This window comes from Euphorbia lathyris, chromosome 9 (assembly GCF_963576675.1).
Source record: "Euphorbia lathyris chromosome 9, ddEupLath1.1, whole genome shotgun sequence".
Classification (NCBI taxonomy): Eukaryota; Viridiplantae; Streptophyta; class Magnoliopsida; order Malpighiales; family Euphorbiaceae; genus Euphorbia; species Euphorbia lathyris.
The window spans coordinates 9,103,080-9,119,236 of record NC_088918.1 but is presented as its reverse complement, the minus strand read 5'-3'; the positions used below and the strand labels follow the sequence as shown (position 1 = coordinate 9,119,236).

At 35.3% G+C, this 16,157-nt stretch overlaps 1 pseudogene; it reads right to left on the bottom strand.

Annotated features, from left to right (window-relative positions):
• Window positions 1-13,189: 13,189 nt before the first annotated feature.
• Window positions 13,190-15,914, bottom strand: LOC136207150 (F-box protein PP2-B11-like; annotated as a pseudogene).
• Window positions 15,915-16,157: the final 243 nt, after the last annotated feature.

Below are 16,157 nucleotides of genomic sequence, written 5' to 3'. Positions count from 1 at the left end.
GGGGCGGTGCCAGCTTAGAGCCCCGGGGGCTGGAGCACTCCCGGATACCGGCTCCACCATTGAGTACCGATTGTTTTTGCCCATATAAAAAAAATTAAAAATAAAAATAAAAAATGTAAAAATGTTATAATTTTTTAGAAACTAACATTGAACTAATAGAAAATTATACATGTTTACTCTTTTCACACTGGACACTTTTAATGTTTAAACGAACACACTAAAATGATGGTGTTTTAAGGTATTGGAGACTAAGATTTTTTTGAAAATTTACCGTTAACCGCACGGCTAAAATTAGCCCCCAAGTCTAAATTCCTAGCTCCGCCACTGGTTTGAAAAAGTCGGATATGACAATTAAATAACGAGTTAAATAATAGCAAACTAGTCTATTTAATTTTTTTTATTAGGTATGAATAAAACTGATTTTAGTTGGCCTAAAATTATACAAATTCATATGTTATTGGTAAATATGTGCTTTGGAGCAAATTTGCATTTTATCCATATTTTTTTAGAAGAAACATATTAATGTGTAGTCGTTAACTGCTAATTTAATACATTCAACTATTAATAACACATTAAATTCTTCATTCAAGAAAAATTAGTTATAAATATCGAACATTCGCCTCCGTTCTTGAACAATGAATAGCCGTGTCTATTCGTGAATAGAAGTGTTCATTCATAAATTAATAAATAGACACGTCCATTCCAATTATATTCATACAGAATTGAACTGTAAATTTTTATAGAATAAAAACGAATTTATGAGAAGAGCATCAGTCTTTTCGTAAGCCGAAAACTGATGAAGCTCATGAACCGCGATGTACAGTACTTGAGGGAAGCGGGTAAGTCGAGTTTCATTATATCGGTTGAGCTTGCCGGTGGTAGTAAGTAAGCCACGGGGCTAGCTAACTCGGGTAGTAAGTAAAAGACTCCATTCTCCATTGCGGGTGCAGGCAGCTGCATCGCCATAATGCTGGGAATTATGATAGTAAGTTCATACAAATTAGGATAGTAATGAATATGACATATTGCAGATGAAGGAAACAGAAACACAATAAAAAATGCAACTAATAGTTACAAAAAGCAATCAATTGAATTCTGAAGATACAATAGAGAGTTGTCTGGTGTCTTTGGGACTTGTGAAGGAGAAGACTGTGACTATATAATCCTCCAGCATAATAGAGAGTTGTTTAATGTCCTTGAGGCCTGAAACGGCAACAAAGAGTTATCTGGTGTCTTTGGGACTTGTGAAGGAGAACACTGTGGCTATACAGTTCTTCTGAAGAACTTGTGAAGGAGAAGACAGTGTCTATACAGTTCTCCTGAAGAACTTGGGAAGGAGAAGACAGTGTCTATACAGTTCTCCTGAAGAGGCAATAGTTATCTGGTGTCCTTGAGACGTGTCTATACAGTTCTCCAGAACTTGTGAAGGAGAAGACAGTGTCTATACAGTTATCTGGTGTCTTTGAGACTTGTGAAGGAGAACACTATGACTATACAATTCTCCAGCAACTGACACAAATCAACTCCAGGAATGCTTAAGGGCTAAGGTTGTTTTATTTTTTCCTTTTATCTTATATCTTCACCAAAATTGGTTTATCTTATAAGTAAAAATAAAATAAAAGAGTTAAATTCCCTACAAAATTATTGGACAAATTAATCCAATTTTAACTCCATGATCAAAAAAACTTTCATTCAATTTTACCCCATAATATAGGCCAACATAAATGAGCCACAAAATTTCAGAGAAAAGGGTATTAAGTGAACTAGAATTTTATACTGGACTAAAATTAAACTTCTAACATTCTTAAAGTACAAAAAACCAAACTACTACTCAGAAATAAAAACTTAATGATATATGGAAAGAGACATTAACAGATCCAGAATTCACTGACACGAGATACTCTAATCCGGTTCTCAAACCCTCTCCCGATCATCCCTGGCAACAACAGCTTCTGTATTCGGTATGATTGATAATAAAGACAGAAAAACACAACAAGGACCGAACAGCGCGAGCAAAATGTATCAAAGTTTCGGGGTTTTATTCTTCTTACATACTATTCGGCCTAATATCTATACCCTGAATTATAAGTCCGCTTTTCCAATCACCTCCAGTAACCTCCAAAATGCTAATTTCCAAATCCCCAACTTCATCTTGTCTGTTAAAATAATCTCCCAGTTCAATCTCCAGCCACCCGTCTTGTCTTTCCTGTGGACAATTACAATTATGGTGATGAACTCCATTGTTATCGTTATTCGCATTGTTATGATCATCATCATTCTCAAATTCTATGAATCGAAAGATGAATTTGGATAGGAAATTATGGATTCTCTTATTCAAAATAAAATGCCCAGAATGTCTTATATACAGATGATAACAACTTGAAAGCAAAGAAGGAAAATAATTCAGCTTCAAGATACTACTAAGTAAAACGGTGCCGTATTATTTAATATCAGCACATGACAATTGATGATCATCACGTGATAAATTCTCTACACCCCCTCCTCAGGAGATGAAGTCTCAAACCAAAGATTACTTAACTGTAGGCAGCACAATCATTCCCATTTTTGCTAACACAGGTGCCATATGATTGAAAGATAAAGGTTTTGTAAAAATGTCGGTCAATTGTTCTTCAGACCTGACATAAGGAGTATGCAATAAACCACTCTGCAAATGCTCCCTCACAATGTGGCAGTCAATGTCAAGATGTTTGGTTCTCTCATGGAATACCGGATTTTCTGCAATATGAATTGCAGCTTTGTTATCACAATACAACGGTATAGGCTTCTTTACTTCAATTCCAAAATCTTTCAGCAGATGAGTTAACCATTTCACTTCACACGATGTATTTTCCATGGACCGATACTCTGCCTCTGCTGAGGATTTGCTGACTGTGACTTGCTTCTTCGCCTTCCACGATATCAATGCAGCTCCTAAGAAGATACAATACCCGCCAACTGATCTTCTTGTTTCTTTGCATCTGGGCCAATCAGCATCACTATACGCCTGCATTCTCATAATCTCCTTCTGTTCTTGTACTTCGTAATCATTATTACAATACGCCTGTATCTGTAACTCATCACCACTGGGATAAAATAAACCCATCTGTGTTGTTCCCTTTAAGTACTTTAGAACATGTAAGGCAGCACTCATATGAATCTCAGTTGGAGACTGTAAAAATTGACTTAACTGCTGTGTTATGTAACAAATGTCTGGTCTTGTAAATCCCAAATAAAGCAGCTTCCCAATAATCCTTCTATAATCTTCAGCATTAACAATCAAAGGACTATCTTCTGTAATTTCGACTCCATTTTGAAAAGGGCTATTAACTTCATGTGCACCTTTCAATCCAGCCTCTTGAATCATATCCTGAATATATTTATGTTGTGACAAAACTAATCCTTCCCTGCTTCTGGCCAATTCAATGCCAAGGAAATATTTCGCCACTCCTAAATCTTTAATGGTGAATGTTGTGTGTAAAGCATGTTTGACACCATCAATGACTTGAATAGATGTGCCTGTTAACAGTATATCATCTACATATACTGTTAATGCTGTAAACTCTCCCCCTCCTGTCTGTGTAAACAGACAATAATCATGATCAGACCTTGTAAAACCAAGCTGAAGCAAGGTAGCAGTAAACTCCTTGTTCCACTGGCGACCAGCCTGTTTCAAGCCATAAATTGACTTGATGAGTTTACAAACTTGACCAGGTTTGGCTTTAGAATAACCCTCAGGAGGCACCATATAGAGCTCTTCCTCAATAAAACCATGTAAGTAGGCATTATTGACATCACACTGCAATATGTCCCACTTGAAGTGAGCTGCCAAAGCTAGAAAAAGTCTCACTGTAACCACTTTAGCAACCGGGGAGAAGCTGTCATGATAATCAACCCCCCATTGTTGGTTATACCCTCTAGCCACTAACCGGGCTTTGTACTTGTCAACACTACCATCAGCCAAGTATTTTACTTTAAACAGCCACTTAGAAGTAATGGCCTTTTTCCCTACTGGTAAACTAGTGAGAATCCAAGTACCATTACCTTCCAAAGCTGCAATTTCCACATTCATTGCCTGAACCCAATGAGGATCACCGCAAGCTGCTTTGTATGTGGAAGGTTCAACAACTTTCTTCTGTAGGAATAAACTCAGAATCATCTGCCACTGGACATACATACTGAGTATCTAAGAACTGAGCTGTGGACATTTGATGATGTGGGAATTGATCTTCAATGAAATAAACATCTCTGGACACACACAACTTTCCAGTATGCAAATTGTAAAGCTTCCAGCCCTTTTGACCAAATGATCCCCCCACATACACACTCTTATGAGCTCTATCATCAAACTTTCCTCTCTGCACATCTGTATTCACCATATAAGCAGCACAACCGCAAACTCTAAGCTGAGTATACTTGGGCACTTCTCCATATAAAGCCTCATAAGGAGATTTCCACTTCAATACCTTTGTAGGAGCCATATTTATCAAAACCGTGGCATGCTGCATAGCCTCCCCCCAGAATTTCACAGACAAATTCCCTTGTTTTAACAAGGCTCTTGCTATATTGGTCAAGCTCATATGTCTTCTTTCTACTGTGCCGTTTTGTTGAGGAGTGTGAATACAAGTCCTCTGATGATGAATACCATGTTGTTTGAAGAATTTCTGAGTATGCTGACCAGTGAATTCAGTGCCATTATCCGTTCGAATGACTTTAATAGTAGCACCAAACTGAGTTTGGATGTAGGCAATGAAAGTGCCAATTAATTCTGGGACCAAATCTTTAGTTTTGCATAACACTATCCACATGGACCTAGTACAATCATCCACAATTGTTAGCATGAATCTGTCCCCACTGAGTGATACTTGCTTATATGGTCCCCACACATCCATATGAACCAAATCAAAAGCCTTTTTAGACTTACTATCACTGTATTGAAAAGGCAATCTAGTTTGCTTGCTCCTTAAACACACATCACAATGTTTAAACAGGTCTTTGCAATCATTAAATGGAAAACCATGAACATGTTGCATACCGGTATAAAACAAATGCCCCAATCGCTGATGCCAAAGTTTCGCACTAACCTTCTCAATATTGGGAACAGCAAACACAACAGCTTTATTACAGAAATGTCCTATCACTTTAGGATTAAATGAATCTGAAGTCAAGTAGTAAAGTCCATCCTTCATTATTCCCACTGCAATGATGCTACCACTGTTCTGGTCTTGCAAAACACAGTGTTTAGCAGCAAAACTGACAGTAATTCCTCGATCACTCAGCAATTTACTAACTGACAACAAGTTGTATTGAAATTGAGGCAACAACAAAACTACAGATAACCTCAATTTTGAATTGATCCTGACATCTCCAGTTGTATCAACAAATTGTGCTTCTCCAGTAGGTAGAAATACCTTCCTAGATTTCTTCAGTACATTGAAATTACTCATATTCTTTTGTGTGTAAGTCATATGAAATGTGGCTCCTGAATCAACAATCCAGGAATCATCATTAATAACACAGAAATGTTCAAGATCAATATCTGCTACACACATGCCAGCAAATGCAGAAAAATCACTTGTGCTTGCCCCCTTGTGATCTTGAATCATTTTGCCCTTCATTGCTCTTAGAACCTCCTTTTGCACCTCCTTTTGAATCAAAGACTGCATTACATCCTGCCTTCCTGCATCTTCAATTTCGTCTGTGTCAGATTCATCAAGTGGAGACTGTTGATCCCTGGACAAATTTGCTTGATAAGTATTAGTATTCCCCTTTTTGCCTTTCCACCAATCCGGATAGCCTATCAACTTAAAACATCCGCTCATGTCATGGCCTCCTCTTCTACAGTGATTACAATACTTGTCCTCTTTGCTGACAAATCGATCATTCCTACCTCTATTGTTTGAATTAGATCCCCCAGCATTTCTGTTATAGTTACCACTACTCCTTGTAGACCTTGTATTAGATTTTCCGCCTTTTTGATACGGATTATGAACCTGAGATGACTCTTTTGTATTTCCAACAGTCATATGAGCAAACTCTCCCTGAATATCACCTCCTACATTCCTCTGTTGCTCAATATTCATTAGCATCGAAAACGCTTTACTGATATTAGGCAATGGATCTATGATAAGGATCTGATCACGAACATGATCAAATACTGGATTTAAACCAGATAAAAATTGCATTAACTGCTCCTCCTCCATCTGTTTCTGAGCAATTTTTCTTGATCCTCCACAATTACATACTTCTGCAGGCTTAATTATGGAATATTCATCCCATTTTCGCTTCAATTGATTAAAAAACTCAATTAAGGAAGAATTTCCTTGAGTCATGCTCCCAATCTCTCTTCGAAGATGAAAAATCAAAGGTCCATTCCTCTGATTGTACATATCAACAATATTATTCCACAAACGCCTAGATGAAGTTGCATACATGAATACACTGCCTAACTCCTTAGATAAAGCATTTAAGATCCATGAGAATACTAAATCATCTGTTTCTTTCCATTTCTTATACTCATTTGAGTTTTCATCTGCAGGCTTAACATCTTTCAAAATAAAATCAGTTTTATGCTTAGCATTTATCGCTAATCGCATAGATCTACTCCATGGTATATAGTTGCTCCCATCCAGTACAGTCGTTACCAAAATCAAGCCAGGATTATCATGATTATGATTGTTATTGTTGTTTTGAGAAGCCATACCTGCTTTCCTGCTTTCGATATTTTCACTGCTTAAATCTTCGGAAACGATTTCTGAATCTGTGGACTCAACTCTTCTTCCAGGAGATTGAACAACCTCTGCATATGTTGAATCCTTCCTTCTCCGAGTCATCAACTAACTTTCGCATTCAATCGATCTCCATAGTAGCTCTGATACCATCTCAAATTCTATGAATCGAAAGATGAATTTGGAGAGGAAATTATGGATTCTCTTATTCAAAATAAAATGCCCAGAATGTCTTATATAGAGATGATAACAACTTGAAAGCAAAGAAGGAAAACAACTCATCTTCAAGATACTACTAAGTAAAACGGTTCCGTATTATTTAATATCAGCACATGACAATTGATGATCATCACGTGACAAATTCTCTACAATCATCATTATCATTATCGTTCTCCAAAGCGTGTCTGTGCCTGTGCCTGTGCCTGTGCCCGAATAGACCGACCCTTCTCACAACAGCTTGGTTCCTTCGACACCTTTCCCTTCCCGGATCCAGATAAAGACTTCTCTTTGAAGAATCTCCTTCTTCTGCTCCTGAAATTCCTACAGTCACCTCTACCGGATAGTGGAATCCGTAAGAGGCCGCTGCTATTCTGTATACCAGGTATGCTGTGTAGTGAGTTTCTGGTGATAGCATTATAGCTTTGATTTTGCCGCGGATTTCCAACCACCACACGACCATCAGCCTAGCAACCTTTGCGAATCTGTTTGCAATTTCGGATGTGCTAAATCAGAATAAAAATGGGAATTATGATAGTAAGGAATGGACATGATATTGAAGAATGCAACTTCTTCAAATCTGTGATAAGCTAAATTAGAATATCAATTGAAATCATGATGACGATGAAAATTCAACTTCCGTGAATCTGTTTGCATTTTCATATATGATGAATCAGAATAGCAAATGAAATCATTATAATATATTGAAGACAATGCCATTAAACATAAAGGAAAAACAAACAAAATCATGACTGCAAATCTATATTTTCATTCATGTATGATGACCGAAATTATGATAATAATGAAAACATGGGAACAGAAACAAAATCAAGAGTCCAAGACTCCAACTTCTGCAGTTCTGTATACATTTTCCTATATGCTGATTCAAAATCCGAAGATTAATAGAAAACCACAAAAATTCAAGACTACAACTTCTGCTGTTTTGCATTTTATAATATGCTGAATTAGAGAATTTATCAACAGAAATTATTAAAATAATGAAAATGACCTTGAAGCTAAGGGGAAAAAATGAGGAAAATCCACAAACCTTGATTTGTGTTCAGCATTAGTCCATATCCAGTAATTGGGAGTATCACCCCAAACAATCATAAGATCCCTTGCAGAAAGCATGAGAATTTTCTTCCCACTCCATTTATCTAGTCCAAAGCTCTGTCAAATAAACAATTACATATTAGCAAAAAATTATACTATATAGCAGCCATTTATTTCTGAAAATTATCTATTCAAAGGAAATAATTCAATCTAACAGTTACACAGACTATTTAATTTCATCATCAACTCAGCATAATAAACCAAAAACTAAAATTCAACGGACATTGGTATTCAAAATTGACCTAACTTCATACTTAGAACACAAAATTGAGAGATTCTAACCTTTTTTCCATCGTCAATGATTATAGGATTATCAGTGAGGCGAAGATAGAGATCTTTAGCAGAATGAGTAGAAGACAACAGAGAAGAATCAGAAGACTGAGAGATTAAAGCCTGGTAATCAGAAGGAAGAAAACTTCTCCAAACAGCATCAGATTCAGAAATCGATTTAAAACCAGAAGAGACCATGGAGAATCTGCCAACGTCCTTAGGACTTGTGAAGGAGAAGATGGTGGCTATACAGTCTTCCGGCAACCGGGAAAAATCAAGTCCTGTCATATTTTCCATTGCTCTGTTGTTGCTTTATATGGAGCACTGTTCAAAGGAATGCTTAGGGGCTAATTTTTTTTTTTCATTTTTTCTATTTTAATAATTGCTATTTATTTATTTTTTAAAAATTAATTTGATTAATTCGTTTATCTTAAGTCTTTAAAATTGGCTTATCTTAAATTAATCATATATCTTTTTAGTATAATATTACTTCTTCTAAATAAATTAATTTTGTAATTCATTTTCATAGTATATAAATCAAATGAGATTCAGGAAGGGATAAGTTACAAAACTACTAACATTAGTAATTTATAACAATTTTACCTCTCTAACATGATAAACAATACAATTACATCCTTAAGTTCCGTTTGTGTTAGATTTGGTTCAAAATTTAATAATTAGTTATTTTGGTTCAGTGCTTACAAAAAGATATTTAATATGCAGTAGTGCTCGCCAGTACTTGAATAAAGATTCTAATAAGTTTGGATCTAAATGTGAATGACCAATTCAGGATACCACTGAATTAATATATGTTAATTAGGAGAATTACTAAAATTAATATGTAATATATAAATTAAGAGTTATTAATAGCTAATAAATAGATTCGTAGTTACTAAAGTTTATATTTTCTATTTTTTTATTGGCTTATATATAGTCTTCTTGTTTATGGTTTAAACAACTAAAACCAAAATAATAGGAGTCCAAAAAAAAACAAAATAATAAAAATATAATTAAAATGAATATTTTATTATTTTCACTATTTATTTATTTTATTTCTATCTAAAAAAACCCAAACAATTTGTTATACTGTAATGTAATATGATTTTTTTTTTTGCCAATTGTTTGAAACGCTCTCTGGAAAAACCTAGCAGACTTCACCGCCAACCGCCCCCATATGCTCGATCCCTCGCCGGAGGAAGATGGTTCTCCGCAAGCCATGGACACGGGATAAGCCCGTTCTTTCAGTGACGCCGTTCGTGGAGGCAAAATCTCCGCCAGGCTTCGAGAGGTCGTTTCACTAGAGTATGTATTGAAGTTGATTTATCTAAACCACTCATTGCTGAATTTGAGGTGAACCAGCATACATATAGAATCGAGTATGATGGCCTTCATATAGCGTGCATGAAGTGCGGGAGATACGGGCATGATCGGACTTTGTGTACTAGTCCAAGCATCTTAACTCATGGACCTAATAGGAGCTCCAAACCCAACATGTCATGTGGTGATAGCTCTAGAGAGATCCTAGTTGATGGTAAGGCTTTAGAGTTGAGCCCTCCAAGTGAGAGTAATGAGGGAAATGATGTGGAATATGGTCCTTAGCGCATGGTACCAAGAAGGAAGTATATCCCGAAAGAGAAACCTCGCGAACCGATTACTGCACCAGTTGATTCAGGAAGTCCTTTTGTCTTCTCGGGTTCAGACTGGGTGTTAAGGGGAATGCCACAGCTGCTAAACAGAGACAATCAAGTCTACAAAAGGACAATACTGTGATGAGAGTGTTATCATGAAAGGGAAAGGGAATATTGTTTAATACAAGTTGATCACCTCTCAAAGATATCACGGGACGAAACAGCTTCCCAAGCCTGCAGTTGGATGTTTCGAATTTGAATATGGATGTAGAAACCAGCAAGGAGGCTTCGTGAAGAGCCAAGCGAAATCGAGCAGCGGATAAGGAGAATTGTAGCTCCAATTTGACGTTGGTTGTTCTGGTAAAGAAGGTCGACAACAGCCAGGTTTGAGTATGAATAATAGTTTGATCAGTTCTGGAGAGGATGGCGCAATCAGCCCGACTGTCAAGGAGTTGCGTGACAGTTTGTTTTCCTTTCTCCTCATTCTCTAATTTATGATGAAATTGATCTCATGGAATTTTTATGGTGCAGGTAGCACCGAGTTCTATCGTCCTCTGAGGCATATGATATCGCTGCATACACTGGACATCAGTGGCATTTGCCCCCCCCGTCCCACTTCAGAGGCTTTAGGCCCACTTGTATCAGTGGCAACGTTTATAAGCCATAACAAAAGTTTAGAAAAATTAATTGGTATGAATTTTAAGACTTGGTGATAAGATAAAATATGTTTTCTTTAGAGATGATGATGATATGCGAAAATTCCACATTTGATATTCTCGCCCGTAAGGGTTGATTTACATTAGAAATGTGAAATGTCATAAATTGACAAATCTGAGCAGTGATGTTAATTTATGAACATTAGTTGGCTAGATTTAATTTATGAAAGTCATTAAAAATGTAGAAATCAAATCGCCTTAAAATAAGTACGTTACAATGATGGAATCGAAGAAAAATATCATATCAATTGGTGAATATGCGGTATAAAAAGCTTCCGAATGATGAACTCGGGTAGAAAAGCTTCCGTGTGATAACATTGTTAGTCAATTGATCTCAACAAGTGTCATTCTAATTGATTTTGTAAAATCAAAGGATAACACAGCGGATCCGCTAACCTAGAGGTTAAAACCGAGATCAAATTGAAAAATCATCGAAAGGAATTGTACTAAAGCCCATTAGAAGAGGAGTTATGTGAAGGAAAACCCTACCTAGTTGACTGGAGATCCCAAGATCTAGATTCAAAGGGACAAACTAATTGCATAAACCTTATGCGTTCACTATGAGGGCTAAATCATCGTCCATTCTTATATGTAAAGAGTGACACCAATGGAAAAAGGTTAAACTATATGCTTTTAATGATACATTGTGCGTCAGTATGCTGAGCAAATAAATCACCTATGTCAGAGTGAAGTGAGGTCGCTTCGATGGAGACTAGTGGGACCTAGTTCTCTTAAACTCTCGCAGAACCAGGCGATGTTCATGACCATAATGAACATAACCATGAGAACCATACCGTGTTATGTTGGTATCTATATGGGGTATATCATTGTTTACACAAACAACAGAATAGTTCAAAGACATTGCGTCTACTAGTCAGCCACTAAAGTAAATATACTTTCACAAGGGAAGGTTCAAGGTACATTAGCTATCTATCCTATACAGATATCTCCTATAGAAAGTTATCACCATGTCCTAATCGTCTCGTTTTTAATTTTATTCATGTGGGGGATTGTTGGAAAAATTGAATAAAATTATATATTAATTTAACCAACAAACACATCCTTTCATGAATAGTCGTGTCCTTCATGAACAGTCGTGTTCATATATGAACAGTCGTGTCTGTCCGTGTACAGTCGTGTTCGTTCGTGAAAAGACATATCCTTTCGAGTTTTATTTATATAGAATGAATTGTCAAATTCAAAAGTTAGTTGAAAAAGTTGATGATAAAATAAATATTTTCTGAGCTCGCGTAATCTGTTGTATCATGTGAGACGTTCGTTAATAGCGACGACATCGTCTTAAGAAAACTGCTAATACAAACATCAGATTTGTATAACTCTTTCCTTTTAATTTTAAGTTTTATTGTTTGCATATTTTCTGTGTTCGATTTGTTTTTTGGTTAATCACTTCTAACATTCTTAAGACAGACGTAATCATTTGTCTAACATTCTTAAGACAGACGTAATTGTTTGTCTAACAGAAACAACTTAAAGTCTGAATAGACAATAGAGAGATGTTTGGTGTCCTAAGTACTTGTGAAGGAGAAGAGTGTGCTATACAGTCCTCCAGCACAATACAGAGTTGTCTAGAGACAATAGAGAGTTTTTGTTTGGTGTCATTGGAACTTGTGAATGAGAACACCGTGACTTGTGAAGGAGAAGACGATGGCTATACAATCCTCCTGAAGAGGCAATAGTTATCTAGTGTCCTTAGACTTATAAAGGAAAACACTGTGGCTATATAATCCTCCAGCCAACTGCCACAAATCAACTTCAGCAATACTTAAGGGCTAAGGTTGTTTTATTTTTGGGCTATTTATATAAAAATCATATTTGAATATAAAATTACAATTAAATCATACTACAAAATATAATTCTCAATATATCATTATTTTCTTTATATCACAAATAAAGTATGATTTTATGTTCTAATTTATAAATTTTAGACCTCAATTTGTAAATTCTAAATCCTAAAAAATATATTTTAGTCCCCTAATTCATAAAACATAATTCTTAAAATATATAAAAAATATTGATTTTCTTAGTTTGATATTATTTAAATTAGTACTTGTAAATAATTTTTCAAATCTTAATTTTTATATAAATTTACGGGTTCTTTATATGAAATTCATAAATATAATAATATTTATTGTTTATTAAATATTGGTAATTTAATTAGTATATTATCAAAAGTATGAATTTTTATTTTATAAATGTCAAATTATGTACCCGGTTTAGTTGGTAAAATAGTGGTGGAAATTGTTAACTACCACACTTGACATAATTCATAATATTTATAGACAAAGTTAGAAATAAGTTTTTAATTTTGAATTTCCGTGTAAATTCCCCTTTATTTTTTCCTTTTTGATAATTGCTAGTTTTAAAAAAATTAATTTGATTAATTCCTTTATCTTATTTGTTCACCAAAATTGGTTTATCTTATAAGTAAAAATAAAATAAAATGAGTTAAATTCCCTGCAAAAATTATTGGACAAATTAATCCAATTTTAACTCCATGATAAAAAAAAAAACTTCCATTCAATTTTACCCCCATAATATAGGCCAATATAAATGAGCCACAAAATTTCTCAGAGAAGGGTATTAAATGAACTAGAATTTTACACTGGACTAAAATTAAACTTCTAACATTCTTAAAGTACAAAAAAAACCCAAACTACTATTCAGAAATAAAAACTTAATGATATATGGAAAGAGACATTAACGGATCCAGAATTCACTGACACGAGATACTCTAATCCTGTTCTCAAACCCTCTCCCGATCATCCCTGGCAACAGCAGCTTCTATATTCAGTATGATTGATAATAAAGATAGCAGAACACAACAGGACCGAACAGCGCGAGCAAAATGTATCAAAGTTTCGGGTTTTTATTCTTCTTAATTACTCTTTGGCCTAATATCTATACCCTGAATTATAAGTCCGCCTTTCGAATAACCTCCAGTAACCTCCATAATGCTAATTTCCAAATCCCCAACTTCATCTTGTCTGTTAAAATAATCCCCCAATTCAATCTCCAGCCACCCGTCTTGTCTTTCCTGTGGACGATTACGATTATTATGATTAACTCCAATGTCATTGTCATTTACGATCATCATCATCATCATTATCACTATCGCTCTCCATAGCGTGCATGTGCATGTGCCTGTGCCTGTGCCTGTGCCCGAATAGACCGACCCTTCTCACAAAAAGTTGGTTCCTTTGACGCCTTTCCCTTCCCGTATCCAGATAAAGACTTCTCTTTGAAGAATCTCCTTCTTCTGCTCCTGAAATTCCTACTGTCACCTCTACCGGATAGTGGAATCCATAAGAGGTCTCTCTTGTTCTGTATACCAGGTATGCTGTGTAGTGAGTTTCTGGTGATAGCATTGTAGCTTTGATTTTGCCACGGATTTCCAGCCACCACACGAAGATCAGCTCAGCAACCTCTGCGAACCTGTTTGCAATTTCGGATGTGCTAAATCAGAATAATAATGTGAATTACGATAGTAAGGAATGGACATGATATTGAAGATGAAGGAAACATAAACACAATCAAGAATAAAACTTCTGCAAATCTGTATTCCGCTTAATCAAAATATCAATTGAAATCATGGTAATGAAGAAAATTCGACTTCTGTGAATCTATTTGCATTTTCATATATGATGAATCAAAGTAGCAATTGAAATCATTATAACGAATCGAAGACAATGTTATTAAAGGTAAAGGAAAAACGAACAAAATCATGACTGCAAATCTGTATTTTCATTTATATATGATGATGGAAATTATGATAATCATGAAAAACGGGAACATGAAAAATGGGAACGGAAACAAAATCAAGAGTCCAAGGCTGTAACTTCTGCAATTCTGAACACATTTTCAATCAAAATCATGATAATTACGAAAAAAGAACCAACATTAAAGATAAAGTAAAAACAAACCAAGTCATGGTTCATATATGCTGAAACTATGATAATAATGAAAACATGGGAACAGAAACAAAATCAAGAGTCCAAGGCTCTAACTTCTGCAGTCTGTACACATTTTCCTATATGCTGAATCAAAATCCGACAATTAATAGAAACCCACAAAAATTCAAGACTGCAACTTCTGCTGTTTTGCGTTTTCTAATATGTTGAATTAGAGAATTTATCAACACAAATTATCAAAAAATGAAAAAATAACCTTGAAGTTAAGGGAAAAAATGAGGAAAATCCCCAAACCTTAATTTGTGTTCACCATTAGTCCATGTCCAATATTCGGGAGTATCACCCCAAACAATCATAAGATTCCTTGCAGAAAGCATGAGAATTTTCTTCCCACTCCATTTATCCAGTCCAAAGCTCTGCCAAATAAACAATTGCATATTAGCAAAATATTATATTATATAGGAATGAGCGTGGATCTTGAAGATTCTTGAACCAGAGTGAATACCCGAACAAAAATATAGAATTGGATTAAATGGCTGACTGACTCTTTCTATAGGACCGAACTGAATTTACCGTTTACTTAGTTAGGTACAATTATGGAGATTTTCAAATTCCTAACATTATTGAGTGAATATATTGTAGATTCTAGAACCGGACCGAATATCCCAAAAAAAAAAAAAGATCCATAACTGGATTGAACCATTTACTTTTTCTATAGGACTGAAATTGTACCGTTCACTTAATTCAGGAGATTTTCAAATCCCCTGATTGTAACAAACCATACTCATCCTAATAGCAGCCATAGATTTCTGAAAATTATCTATTCAAAGGAAATAATTCCATCTAACAGTTACTCAGCATAATAAACCAAACCAAAAATTGAAATTCAACGGATTATATAGCAGCTATAGATTTCTGAAAAGAACTATTTAATTTCATCATCAACTCAACATGATAAACCAAAAATTGAAATACAACAGACATTGAATTCAAAATTGACCTAACTTCACACTTAGAACACAAAATTGAGAGATTCTAACCTTTTTTCCATCATCAATGAGTATAGATTTATCAGCCAGGTGAAGATAGAGATCTTTAGCAGACCGACAAGTAGACAGCAGAGAAGGATCAGAAGACTGAGAGATTATGATCACAAGGAAGAAAGCGTCTCCAAACCGCATCAGATTCAGAGACCAACTTAGAACCAGAAGAGACTATGGAGAATCTGCCAACATCCTTAGGAGTTGCGAAGGAGAAGATGGTCGCTATGCAGTCTTCGGGCAACCCGCACAAATCAACTCCAGTCATATTTTCCATTGCTATGGCATTTAGTTCAGCAAGACACTTCTTTATATACGGCGTCGTTCACAGGAATGCTTAGGGGCTAAGCTTTTTTCATTTTTTTCTTTTTTTTTTTTTAGGGAAAAGTTTAGATAAGGGTAGGTATACTTGCTCCCAAGGTCATGGCAAACCACAGATCTTGACGTAGGTTTATAGTGGCATTATATTTTTCTTAATAACTTATTTATTTATTTTTTAAAATTAATTTGATTAATTCGT